We start from the raw sequence: 13125 nt of genomic DNA on the forward strand, positions 1-13125 counted from the left end.
GGGGTTGGGGAATCATCTGATGTCCAGCGATTGTTTCAGCAAAAGCTTCCCGCAGATAAAACCTTACAGGAAAATCCACCCTGTAATATGGCTGAGAATGCAGCTTCTGTGACTGGTGCAGTCAGGGGGGTGGAGGTGACCACAAACCCTCTAATCCTGAGTCCATTCCCCCTTCCGCCTCCCCACTCCCCGAAACAGCCCCCCCACCCTCCCACCTCCACGTGGGTCTTCTAAGTCTATACTCCAGGATCCAACTCTGGAGGACACCCAGGCCCAGTGAGGGCGGGGCCTGCCCAGGGCCAGACATGGTAAGTGGTGGCAGCCCTGTCTGGGGCTGACTGTCCATCTGCTGTCTGCCAGGAGCCAGTCGGCCACTCACAGGTATGGCGTCTGACGCTTCTCCAAGGAGGTCCTGCAGGTGGCTGGCTTCCCCCAGTGCTCACCATCCAGCCACCCCTGCTATCAGTTTGATTTTAGGGTTCAGTCCAATTGAAGTTCTCATAGTAGCAGCCTTTCCATTTTTTTTTTAAACCATCCACTTCACGTAGATCTCCAAATTTATTGAATTCAAATTGCAATAGTATCTTCACGTAATTATTTTATTTATTATAAGTCCTTTCTCATTCCTGCTGTACTTTTATTTTCTCCTCTTTAATTTCTGGGGTTTTATGGGTTTTCCCTTTTCTTTCTTCTGGAAGAAGCAGATTTTTTAGTTTCATTTTTCATTGGTTTTTGTTTTCTAGTTCATTCTTTTCAGTTTTTACCCTAAATGAGTCCCTTCCTATAATTTTTAAAATTTATTTTCTTGTGTTTTAAGTTGAATACTTCATTCATTTATACATTTTTCATATAACATATACATGTTATATGATAAAAAACATTTAAGATTTGCTATTGTTGTAGCCCATAAGTGTTTCTAGGATGTTTTCTCATTTTCATTAATTTCTTATTAATTTGTAGTTTTAATACTGATCTCTTCTTTCAGCTAAAAGTTATCCAGAAGACTATCTTTACATTTCCAAGCTAAATTTTTATCATATTTTTTATGGTCATTTAGGGTTTCACTGTGCTGTGGTGAAATTTCTCAACTCCAAGGAGCACAAGGGTAATTGCAGGAGTCTTTCAGCTTCCTGAGAGGAAAGGCAGATTTCTTCTGTGCAGAACACACCCTCCACCCCACCCCCAAATGTCCAGTCCTGATCCCAGGAACCCACGAACATGTAGGTTCTAAGGCAAAGGGAACTGAAGGCTGCAGGGAGGACTGAGATTGCTGATCAGCTGACCTTGAAATAGGGTGAGTTTCGTGGATTATTCATGCAATTGGGGGCCCAGTATATTCACAAGGGCCCCTAATTATGAGAGAGGGAAGGAGGGAAAGGAGGCGAGGGAGGTGTGACTGCAGAGCAAGGTCAGCGTGATGCCCCATGAGGAAGACCTGCCCTTGGTTACTGGGCCCTTCCTAAGGCGACATGAGCCAAAGAGTGTGGGCGTCCTACGGAAGCGGGAAAAGACAAGGACAGATTCTCTCCTGGGACCTCTGGAAGGAGCCCTGTGTGATTTTAGCCCAGGGAGGCTGTGCGAGACTTCTGACCTCCAGAACAGTAAGAGAACACACGCGCATTGCTTTAAGCCTGCAAATTTGGGGTAATTTGCATGGCAGCAATAGGAAACTAGTATACAGGTTACTTATCTTCTTACCTGTGTTTGAAATTAGAAGTTTACAGAGACTTCCCTGGTGGTCCAGTGGCTAAGACTCCAAGTTCCCAGTGCAGGGGGCTCTGGTTCGATCCGCTGATTGAAAAGATGTACAATGTGAGAGCTGCGAGTTGAGTTTTCTTTGGGGCAAAATGAGAACTACAGCCCTGGAGACAGCACCTCAGATACCGCTGAGACACTGCTCCAAAGAGGTAGTGGGAGGAATGTCAATATATATGATTTCAGAAAAGGGGGATTTCAGTGCAATCAAGCACTTACTTTACGAAAGGTTTCCTGCTAGTCACAGGGAGCTGATGTCACCATGAAGGGATTTTAGTTATTTTCTAGATATGAAGAGATGAAGGGATTGGGGATCATGAAATCAGTTTCGGAAAATATCTCACTATGTACAGACCTGTTCCACCAGTTTCCCTGGAGTACACAGTGCCTCATTCTCCACCTTGAATTCCCCTCAGGGGGTGTTGATGGTCAGCAGCCACAGCAGCACAGGGTTCAGTCTCTGCAGAGGCACATGGCAAATGCCCTTGTTGTTGCTGTTCAGTAGCTGGCACATGCTCTTCAGTTCAGTTCAGTTCAGTCGCTCAGTCGTGTCCAACTCTTTGCGACCCCATGGACTGCAACACATCAGGCTTCCCTGTCCATCACCAACTCTCGGAGTTCACTCAAACTCATGTCCATTCAGTCAGCGATGCCATCGAACCATCTCATCCTCTGTCGTCCCCTTCTCCCACCTCCAATCTTTCCCATCATCAGGGTCTTTTCAAATGAATCAGTTCTTCACATCAGGTGGCCAAACTATTGGAGTTTCAGCTTCAGCATCAGCCCTTCCAATGAATATTCAGGACTGCTTTCCTTTAGGATGGACTGGTTGGATCTCCTTGCAGTCCAAGGGACTCTCAAGAGTCTTCTCCAACACCACAGTTCAAAAACATCAATTCTTCAGTGCTCAGCTTTCTTTATAGTCCAACTTTCACATCCATACATGACCACTGGAAAAACCATAGCTTTGACTAGATGGACCTTTGTCAGCAAAATAATGTCTCTGCTTTTTAATATGCTGTCTAGGTAGGCCATAACTTTTCTTCCAAAGAGTAAGCGTCTTTTAATTTCATGGCTGCAATCACCATCTGCAGTGATTTTGGAGCCCCCCAAAAATAAAGTCTATCACCGTTTCCACTGTTTTCCCATCTATTTGTTATGAAGTGATGGGACCAGATGTCATGATCTTAGTTTTCTGAATGTTGAGTTTTAAGCCAACTTTTTCACTCTCCTCTTTCATTTTCATCAAGAGGCTCTTTAGTTCTTCAGTTTCTGCCATGAGGGTGGTGTCATCTGCATATCTGAGGTTATTGATATTTCTCCCTGCAATCTTGATTCCAGCTTGTGCTTCCTCCAGTCCAGCGTTTCTCATGATGTACTCTGCATAGAAGTTAAATAAGCAGGGTGACAACATACAGCCTTGACGTGCTCCTTTCCCTATCTGGAACCAGTGTGTTGTTCCATGTCCAATTCTAACTGTTGCTTTTTGACCTGCATACAGATTTCTCAGGAGGCAGATCAGGTGGTCTGGTATTCCCACCTCTTTAATAGTTTTCCACAGTTTGTTGTGATCCACACAGCCAAAGGCTTTGGCATAGTCAATAAAGCAGAAGTAGATGTTTTTCTGGAACTCCCTTGCTTTTTCGATGATCCAATAGATGTTGGCAATTTGATCTCTGGTTCCTCTGCCTTTTCTAAATCCAGCTTGAACATCTGGAAGTTTATGGTTCACATACTGTTGAAGCCTGGCTTGGGGAATTTTGAGCATTACTTTGCTAACATGTGAAATGAGTGCAATTGTGTGGTAGTTTGAGCATTCTTTGGCATTGCCTTTCTTAGGGATTGGAATGAAAACTGACCTTTTCCAGTCCTGTGGCCACTGCTGAGTTTTCCAAATTGGCTGACATATTGAGTGCCACACTTTCACAGCAAATGCTCTTGGAAAGTCCCAATTTGTAGTTGACAGATCCCTGGTCAGGGAACTGGATCCCCAAGGCTGGAACTAAGACCTGGTGCAGCCAAGTAAAAAAAAATTTAAAAAGAAAAGAAAGAAAGAAACTAGAAGTTTACAGCTCTCTGAAAAAAGAGAAGTGCAGGCCTAAGCTCCCATCCTGTCCAAGGATATGATCCATGTGGGAGAGGAAAAATAGGCCTTTACTCCCAGCTTGTAACTGGGTGGCTGTCTTTCTCCACCAGTCCTCCCAGATGATTGGTGAGCGCTCTCTTTTAAAACAGTTTTATTGAGATATCACTCACATTCCTTAACATCCACCCATTTAAGGAATGCCTGTCAATGGCTTTTAGTATATTCAGAGTTGTGCAACCATCAGTATATAATTTCACAACATTTTCTTCATACCACAAGAAACCCCATGCCCACTGGCCGTGTAATCGTTTACTAGGGCTGCCATAACAAGATATCACAGACAGGGGATAAACTACACACGTTTACTTCCTCACTGTTCTGGGGGTTGGACGTCCAAGAGCCAGGTGCCAGCAGGTTGGGTTTCTACTGAGGCTTCTTTCTGGAGCTTGCAGATGGCTGCCTTCTCAAAGTGTCCTCGAAGAGTCTTTCTTCCATTCCAGGTGTCTCTATGTGTCCCAATCACTTCTTTTTATAAGGACACCAGTCAGATTAGATTACCACATCAGGCAACACACAGGCATACTCTTTGCGATGCTATGGACTATAGCCTGCCAGGCTCCTCTGTCCGTGGGATTTTCCAGGCAAGAATCCTGGAGTGGGTTGCCATGTCCTCCTCCAGGGGATCTTCCCAACCCAGGGATGGAACCTTCATCTCCTGCATCGCAGGTGGATTCTTTACCACTGAGCCATGTGAGAAGCTCAGGCTAGATTATGGCCCATACTAATGGCCTCATTTTTTCATCAGTGAATTTAAGGTGCTTGCTTGGTCGAAAAGAATTAGGAGACGAAGCAAGGAGGTTAAGAAAGTATAGTGAGAGTTTATTTAAGTAAAGATACGGTCTCAGAGGGAAAACAGGTAGACAGGTGAGGAGCTGCTGCCCTGGGTCTCTGGAAAACTGGTTGTAGTAAGGTAAGATAAAGTAAGGTGAAGTCGCTCAGTCGTGTCCGACTCTTTGCAACTCCACGGACTGTAGCCTACCAGGCTCTTCCATCCGTGGGATTTTCCAGGCAAGAGTACTGGAGTGGGTTGCCATTTCCAGTTATGAGGGACATACAAATGAAGGGTTGGAGTATCCACTGGGGAAGGAGGGCTTTAGGGATTATATTCCCAGCTCCAATTTCCTGAGGGGAGAAGGGATTTTTGTCCTTATTTAGCTGAGATTCCAAGTGTCACGGTGCTGATGCATGATGAGTGTTTCTTACCTGCACGGCTAATTTTGTATTATAATGAGAGCATAATGAGCAGAAGGCTACATGCGGAAGCAGAAGATTCCCGCCTTTCCCCACCTTTTTTTGTCTGCTACCCGGACCCTTATCACCCAAAACGTGTGGTTTACTGTCAGGCTGGAGGTTCCTGCTTTACTTTGTCTGCCCATGGACCCCCGCTGTTAACAAGATGCGTGATTTCCTGCTACCTGGCCCCTGGCCCCATTTCTGCTCAGACCTAGCTACCTGCCTGCTCTAACAATTCTAACTTAATTATACCTCTTTAAAAGTCCTATCCCTAAATACATTCTGCGGTATCTACCAGGTAAATGGTTTCAGCAAATGAATTTTAAGGGAATACAATTCATAACAGATAGTGATTCCCTGTCTCTTCCCTGTTATTGGCAACCATTTAACTACTTCAGGTCTCTGGGTTTACCTTTTCCAGACGTTTCCTTTAAGGGGAATCATACCATATGCGGTGCTCACTGTGACTTGTTTCTCTCACTTGGCCTTTTTCAAGTTTCGTCAGAGTTGTAGCATGTGTCATTGCGTGTGCATGTTCAGTCACTCAGTCATGACCAGCTCTTTGCAACACCATAGACTGTAGCCTTCCAAGCTCCTCTGTCCATAGGATTCTCCAGGTAAGAATACTGGAGTGGGTTGCCATTACCTCCTCCAGGGGATCTTCCTGATCCAGGGATCAAACCTGCATCTCTTGTGTCTCCTGCGTTTGCAGGTGGATTCCTCACCTCTAGCACCACCTGGGAAGCATCACTACTTCATTTCTTTTTACTGGCAACTAATATTCCGCTGTATGCTACTGCTAAGTCACTTCAGTCGTGTCCGACTCTGTGCGACGCCAGAGATGGCAGCCCACCAGGCTCCCCCGTCCCTGGGATTCTCCAGGCAAGAACACTGGAGTGGGTTGCCATTTCCTTCTCCAATGCATGAAAGTGAAAAGTGAAAGGGAAGTCGCTCAGTCGTGTCCGACTCTTAGCGACCCCATGGACTGCAGCCTACCAGGCTCCTCCATCCATGGGATTTTCCAGGCAAGAGTACTGGAGTGGGGTGCCATTGCCTTCTCCCAATATTCCGTTGTATAGCTGGACCTTATTTTGTTTGTCCACTCATCAAGTGATGAAAATTTGTGTTGTTTCCACTTTAGGATTATTATGAATAACCCTATACTTCTATTAACGTTTGTGTACAAGTTTCTGCGTGGACATACATTTTCATTTCACTTGGGCATATATATTACTGGATTATGTTATAACTCTTTTGAACAGTTTGAAGAACTGTCAATCTGTTTTCCAAAGTGTTTGTGGCTCAGCTGATAAAGAATCTGCCTGCAATGTGGGAGACCTGGTTTCGATCCCTAGGTTGGGAAGATCCCCTGGAGAAGGGAATGCTACCCATTCCAGTATTCTGGCCTAGAGAATTCCATGGACTGTATAGTCCATGGGGTCGCAAAAAGTCAGACACAATTGAGCGACTTTCACTTTCACTGCAGCATTTTATAATTCCATCCAAATTATGAGAGTTCCAATTTCTCTGCCTCTTCAACATAACTTATTCACATTTTTTAATTAAAATTTTAAATTTATATCCACCCCAGTGGATATAAAGTGGTGTCTCATTGCAGTTTTGATTTGCATTTCTCTGATAGCTAATGAGGTTGAGCATCTTTTCATGTTCTTTTTGGCCATTTCTGTACCTTCTATGGAGAAATAGATTTTCAGATCCACTGCCCAGTTTTTAATTGGCTTATTTATATTTTTATTATTGAGTTGTATGAGTTCGTGATATATTCTGGGTACAAGGCTCTTTTCACACACGTTAGCAAATATTTTTCTCCATTCTGTGTGGTGTTTTTTCACTCCAATGGTATCACTTGCAACAAAAATTTCTAATGTTGATGAAGTTAAATTTACCTATTTTTTTCTTCCGTTGTTTGTGCCTTTGGAATCATGTCTAGGTGCCGGGGTCCAGCCCCGGCTGATCCAGGGTATTCGAAGCGGGGAAGGCTTTGGCGAGGATCAGGATATAATAGCTTCAATTAGATATTAATTAGAGATGTAAAGAGTAATAGAATGAGGATAGCTCAGTAGGAAAATTCAGTGGAGAAAAGAGGCTGAGTAGCTTGGTTTACGCAGGAGACCAATAAAACTTCAAGACAAGAAGTTTGCACCACTTACGCAGGCCGCAGGCGTCCTTCCGTTCTCCCGAAGGAGAGGAGACACTGAGGCCTCCCCGGTTGGATCTCAGAAGCCCAGGCATAATCAGTAAGCATGGTGGGTTCTGTGCTCCAGATGGAGACTCAGCCAGAATTTGAGAGAGAGAGAGAGACATGGGGAGACCAGTCTTTTGAGGAACTGATCCCAATTCTTTATTTTCTGTGGTCTACTTTTATACACTGAGATGTTATGCAAAAGTCACGTGGGGTCAGCAGTCCTGACTTTTATCAAAGTCAGGTGCTTCATACAAATGTATACAGAGGTCTTAGGGGTGTTACATCATCTTCTGGCCAGGGGGCCTGCTGACAGTTTATGACCCTCCCCTTGTGACAGTGGTCAGTCAACCAGGACACTTATTTCTCCAGGGGTGATTATTCTCAAAACAGACGCCACCCAAATAAAGTTACATTCCTATAGGGTGAGGGTGTAGTGGGTTTTAGTTAAGGAAAGAATTTACTTAGCCTAAGGTCTAACGTGATTTATGTCAAAGGTTAATACTTATTTCTTCTATATATTCATTAATGTGTATAAGGGCAGGGGATGTGGAGACTTAGCAACAAACATCGGCTCAACAAATGAAAAACCCTTCACCAATACAATTTCTAATCAGCCCACTATACTTATACTAATGGTTTTATAACTTTTCTAAGGAACCTGTTTTTAGAAGGTTTAAAGCATCTCATGCCGCTCACAGTTGGGAGGCTGTAAGCAATCACATGTGGCCGGACAAGCCTGTCAGGCAGGCTAGAGAACCTTCAGAGGAGTTTGTAGGTTAAAACACTCTTGTCACGCCCAGGAGTTTTTATTAACTGGAGCTCTAAGTTAACTCCTTCTCCGAAAGAGGTGGTGGGGGACAGCCCCCCGTAAAGTCAGAGGTGTAGGTGAGAGCACGAAGTAGTAAAGTAGGCAGGCTCTGGTTATGGGGGTAGATGCTCGAGGATTTCCAGGGGGACTCCTGAGGCTCGATCCCACCTTTGCGTATGTCAGGCCTCCTTCCTCATGACCTTTGCCACTGGCCGAGTGCCTCACTCTGGCCCCCAGCATCTAGGGAACCTTTGCCTAACTGATTTCTGACATGCATAGAAGTTAACGGCAGCTTGCAGCAAGCAGCAGCCAGTGGTAGCTAGAACCAAGGTCTTAGTTTCTCAGACCAGGAGTCCTAACCACTGGACCACAGGAACCTGCAGTTTGCGCTCGAGTCCCTAGTCCTTGCCTGCCTAGTCAAGAATGAATTCAGGCGAGGAGGCAGAAGGTAAAGAGTAGAGTAACAAGTTTATTGAAAAGAAAATTACATGCGGAAAGGCGCATGGGCGAGCTTGGAGAGAGCGTTGAGCCTTTGAGAAGTTTAAATCCTTTATAAGCGGGCAGTTTTCCACGTCTTTGTCTTCCTTCAGACCAATCATCTTGCTTTGTACCCACCCCGCACCTCCAGTTTATTTGTATCAGGACCCTCCTTTGAAGTGTGCACACACCCCTTAGCCAAGATGGGTTTTGAAGTGGAGGCTTCTGGGAGGAGCAAGACTCATTATGTCCCGGGTACCCTCTGACTTTTGACTTCCCTGGCGGCTCAGACGGTAAAGTGTCTGTCTACAATGTGCGAGACCTGTGTATGATCCCTGGGTCGGGAAGTTCCCTGGAGAAGAAAATGGCAACCCACTCCAGTACTCTTGCCTAGAAAATCCCATGGACGGAGGAGCCTGGTGTCCATGGGGTCGCAAAGAGTCAGACACGACTGAGCGACTTCACTTTCACTTTGACACCAAAGAGTCTTTCTGCACGTATATGTCTCCCTTATCCTAAAAGGGGGGAAGTGGAGATCCCTTAATCCTTTACTCAGACAGTACCCCTCTTTGTCCTGCCGTGGTTATTTACTTGAGATGTTTACAAGAGACAAAGACTGGCTATTTACCCTGTTTCTGTTGTTCCTTCCATTTAATAGAGCAAACAGGATGCTGACTGTAAATTCCTCAACTGAAGCCCCCCTATCTCTGGTCTCAGGAAGGGCAAACAGGATGGTGGCTGATTGTAAATGTCCAGCCTGGAGCCTGTCTATCTCTTACCTGATAATCAGAAATAGTGCAGATTCACACATGTTTCTTCTAAGGGTTTTATAGTTTTAGTTCCTATGTTTAGGACTATGATTTGTTTTAAGGTATTTCTGTGTGTGATATAAAGAGTCCAAACTTCATTCATTCGTGTGTGGATGTCTAGTTGTTCCAGCACCATTTATTGAAGACTGTTTCTTCCTTCACTGAGTTATCTTGGAGCCCTTGTGAACAATTGAACATAAGTGCAAGGGTTTATGTCTGGATTCTCAATTCAGTTCCATAGATATATATATATCCATGCCAGTACCACATTGTTTCAATTACCAAAACTTTTAAATAAATTTTGAAGTCAGGAAATATATTTCCTACAGTTTTGTTCTTTTTCAAGGGTGTTTCGACTGTTCTGGGTCCTTTGCATTTCCACATGAATTTTAAGATCATCTAGCTAATCTCTGAAAAAAGAGATTTTGACAAGGATTGCATCAACTCTGCAATCAGTCTGCAAACTCTTGCCTTTGTAACAATATCAAGTCTTCCAACCCATGAATCGATGTTTTCCCATTTATTTGAGTCTTTTTAAATTTCTTCCAGTGATATTTTCAGTTTTCAGTGTATGTCTTAACACTTCTTTTGTCAAATTCATTCCTAAGTCATATTTTATTCTTTTTTATGTTATTGTAAAAAGAAGTTTTCTTAATTTCATTTTTGCATTGTTCATGGCAAGTTTATAGAAATACAATGGATGTTTTGAATACTGCACTTGTATCCTGTAACTGGGAGCTTCCCTAATGGCTCAGTGGTAAAGAATCTGCCTGCCAATGCAGGAGATGCGGATCCATCCCAAGGTCAGGAAGATCCCCAGAGAGGGAAATGGCAGCCCACTCACGTATTCTTGCCTGGGAAATCCCATGGACAGAGGATCCTGGTGGGCTTCAGTCCAGGGGGTCACAAAAGAGTCAAACATGACTTAGCGACTAAACAACAATAACATCCTGTAAGTGTAGTGAGCTCATGTATTAGCTTTAACAGTTTTCCAGTGGATTACTTAGGATTTCCTAAACATGGGATTATGTTATCTGCAAATAGAGATCGTTTTACTTCTTTCTTTCCAATCGAATGCCTTTTATTTCTTGCTTAATTACCTCCAGTACAATCTTGAAAAAGAGAAGTGAAAGTCAATAACGTGGCCTTGGTTGATCTTAGGGGAAAGTCTCCAGTCTTCTGACTAGCTCTTTTAACTTAAAAACTCAATTTTGTCCTCAATTATGGCTTCTCCTCCTTCCATCCCATTTGGAACTCCTATGTTTTCAGAATTTAGATCTCTTGAATCCATCATTTTTGTGTTTTATCTTGTCAATGATCATTTCTATTTCTTACTATTTTTTGCTCTGCTTCTCCAAGTAATTTTTTCATCTGGTCTTTTAGGTCCTTGGGTTTCAGGCCCAATCCCTCCTGCCACTCCTGCCTGCCACCTGTTTTTTGTAAAGTGTTGATAGGGACAGAGTAAAGGGATAAAGTAGGTGCATAAACAGTTAATCCCACTAGGAGGTTGTAAATAGAAAAAAAAAAAGGAAGATCCTGTAAGTTAATGATCACTCAAGAAAGCAGGTTTGCTTAACCACAAAACCAAGCTGGTTTGCTTAGCAACAAAACCATGTAACAGAAGCATGAGATGTGCCCCCAAACAATAAAACAATGTTGGAATGAGCTCCGTGTCCTGCCCAGGGAGCTCAGGAAGTTAATGACGGCTAGGACATGCTCTGCGCACACATAAAAGTCAACGGTCTGTGAACCTAGCTTGACCACGTAGGGACAGGAAAACTCCCTTGCCCACCCTGGGGGAGGAGCTGACGACAGAAGCATGACCCCTACTCGAGAGAGACAAAGACATTCTCCCCTTCCCCACTTTTCCTTTGATTATAAAACTGTAGCCCAGTGTCGACTAAAAAAAAAAAATAGTCACCACCTAAAAGTTGACTGTTTTATTTGGTGGGAATTTTTAGGACTTCAAGACCGGAAGACAGCGTCTCAAGTAACCCCAAGAGAATTGCTCTGAGGAAGCAAGGGGAGGAGCCAGGTTATATAGAAGTTTTGCAACAAAGGGAAGGTAGTCTGAACTTCAAAAGTAATTTTGTGAATTAAAGCAAACCAAATGGATAGCAGGGCTTCCCAGGTAGCGCTAGTGGTAAAGAATCTGCCTGCCAATGCAGGAGACCTAAGAGATTCTGGTTCAATCTCTGGTTTGGGAAGATAGCCTGGAGAAGGAATTGGCAACCCACTCCCATATTCTTGCCTGGAGAATCCCACGGACAGAGGAGCCTGGCAGGCTACAGTCCTTGGGGCCACAAAGAGTTGGACCTGAGTAAGCAACTTAGCATGCAAGATGGATGGCATCACTCACTCAATGGACATCAGTTTGAGCAAACTCTGGGACATAGTGTAGGACAGGGAAATCTGGTGTGCTGCAACCCATGGGGTCGCAGAATCACACATGACTTAGCAAATGAACCACAAAAATGCTAAGTTAAGAAATTTAGCATTTTTCTATGTATGGGAAGTTGCAAGAGTTTGGGTGGGCTCACTGAAATCATCCCTTTCATATGCATCTTAGCCATCTGCAGCCAGTATCCTGTGTTTTTTCACATCCTGAGTTCCTCAGTGCTCACCTTAGGGAATGGCTATAGCCCAGAGGCTGCAAGATTGCAGGTATTGTTTTCCTTCCTGGGTGCCCTCAGGCCCCAGAAATTCACCTTTGGAGGGTCAAAATTGCTGATGACTTTGACATCCTTGGAAGAAATGGTGGCTCAGAATCTGCCTGCAATGCAGGAGACCCAGGTTCAATCCCTGGGTTGGGAGGATCCCCTGGAGAAGGAAATGGCTACCCACTCCAGTATTCTTGCCTGGAGAATCCCTTGGACAGAGGAGCCTGGCAGGCTCCAGTCCATGGGGTCACAAAGAGTAGGGCACAATTGAGTGAATAACATTTTCACTGACATCCTTGTTTACTGATATGGCAGGAATACTCCATTTCTCACTAGTGAGTTCTCAGGGTGCAACCCCCCTCCCTCACCCACACTTGTAAGCCTCACAAGCATCCTATTCTAATAAATCACTTCTTATCTATTCCTTTGCTTTCCCTGAATTCTTTTCTGCACTGAGACATAAAGGACTATGGTACCAAGCTCTTTGGAGCCCCCAGAAACGACACAGTCAGTTTCAGTTTTACTGGAACACAGTCATATCCACTGGGCCAGGGATTCTTGATGGCTGCCTTCAGGCTGTGATGGCCGAGAGAAATAGCTGTGACGAAAACCAAATGGTCTGCAAAAAAGCCAAAAATATTTACTATCTGGCCCTTGCAGAAAAGTGTGCCAGCCGAGTTCTAGATCAGTGTCTTTTCTGTTTGTTGTTGTTGTTGCTCAGTAGCTCAGTCATGTCTGACTCTGTGCCCCGTGGACTGTAACCCACCAGGCTCCTCTCTCCTTGGGATTCTCCAAGCAAGAATGCTGGAGTGGCTTGCCATTTCCTTTTCCAGAGGACCTTCCTGACCCAGGGATTAAACTCAAGTCTCTAGAGTCTCCTGCATTGACTGGCAGATTCTTTACCACTGTGCTACCTGGGAAACCCCTCTGGTTTTTGCTACCTCCAATTAATTTTTTTAAATTTTGAAATAATTTTTTTAATTCCCAGGAATGAATTTTTGTTCTCAGATTGTTCCTGTGCAAAATCTTCC

Source organism: Bubalus kerabau, chromosome 19 (assembly GCF_029407905.1).
Source record: "Bubalus kerabau isolate K-KA32 ecotype Philippines breed swamp buffalo chromosome 19, PCC_UOA_SB_1v2, whole genome shotgun sequence".
Lineage (NCBI taxonomy): Eukaryota > Metazoa > Chordata > Mammalia > Artiodactyla > Bovidae > Bubalus > Bubalus kerabau.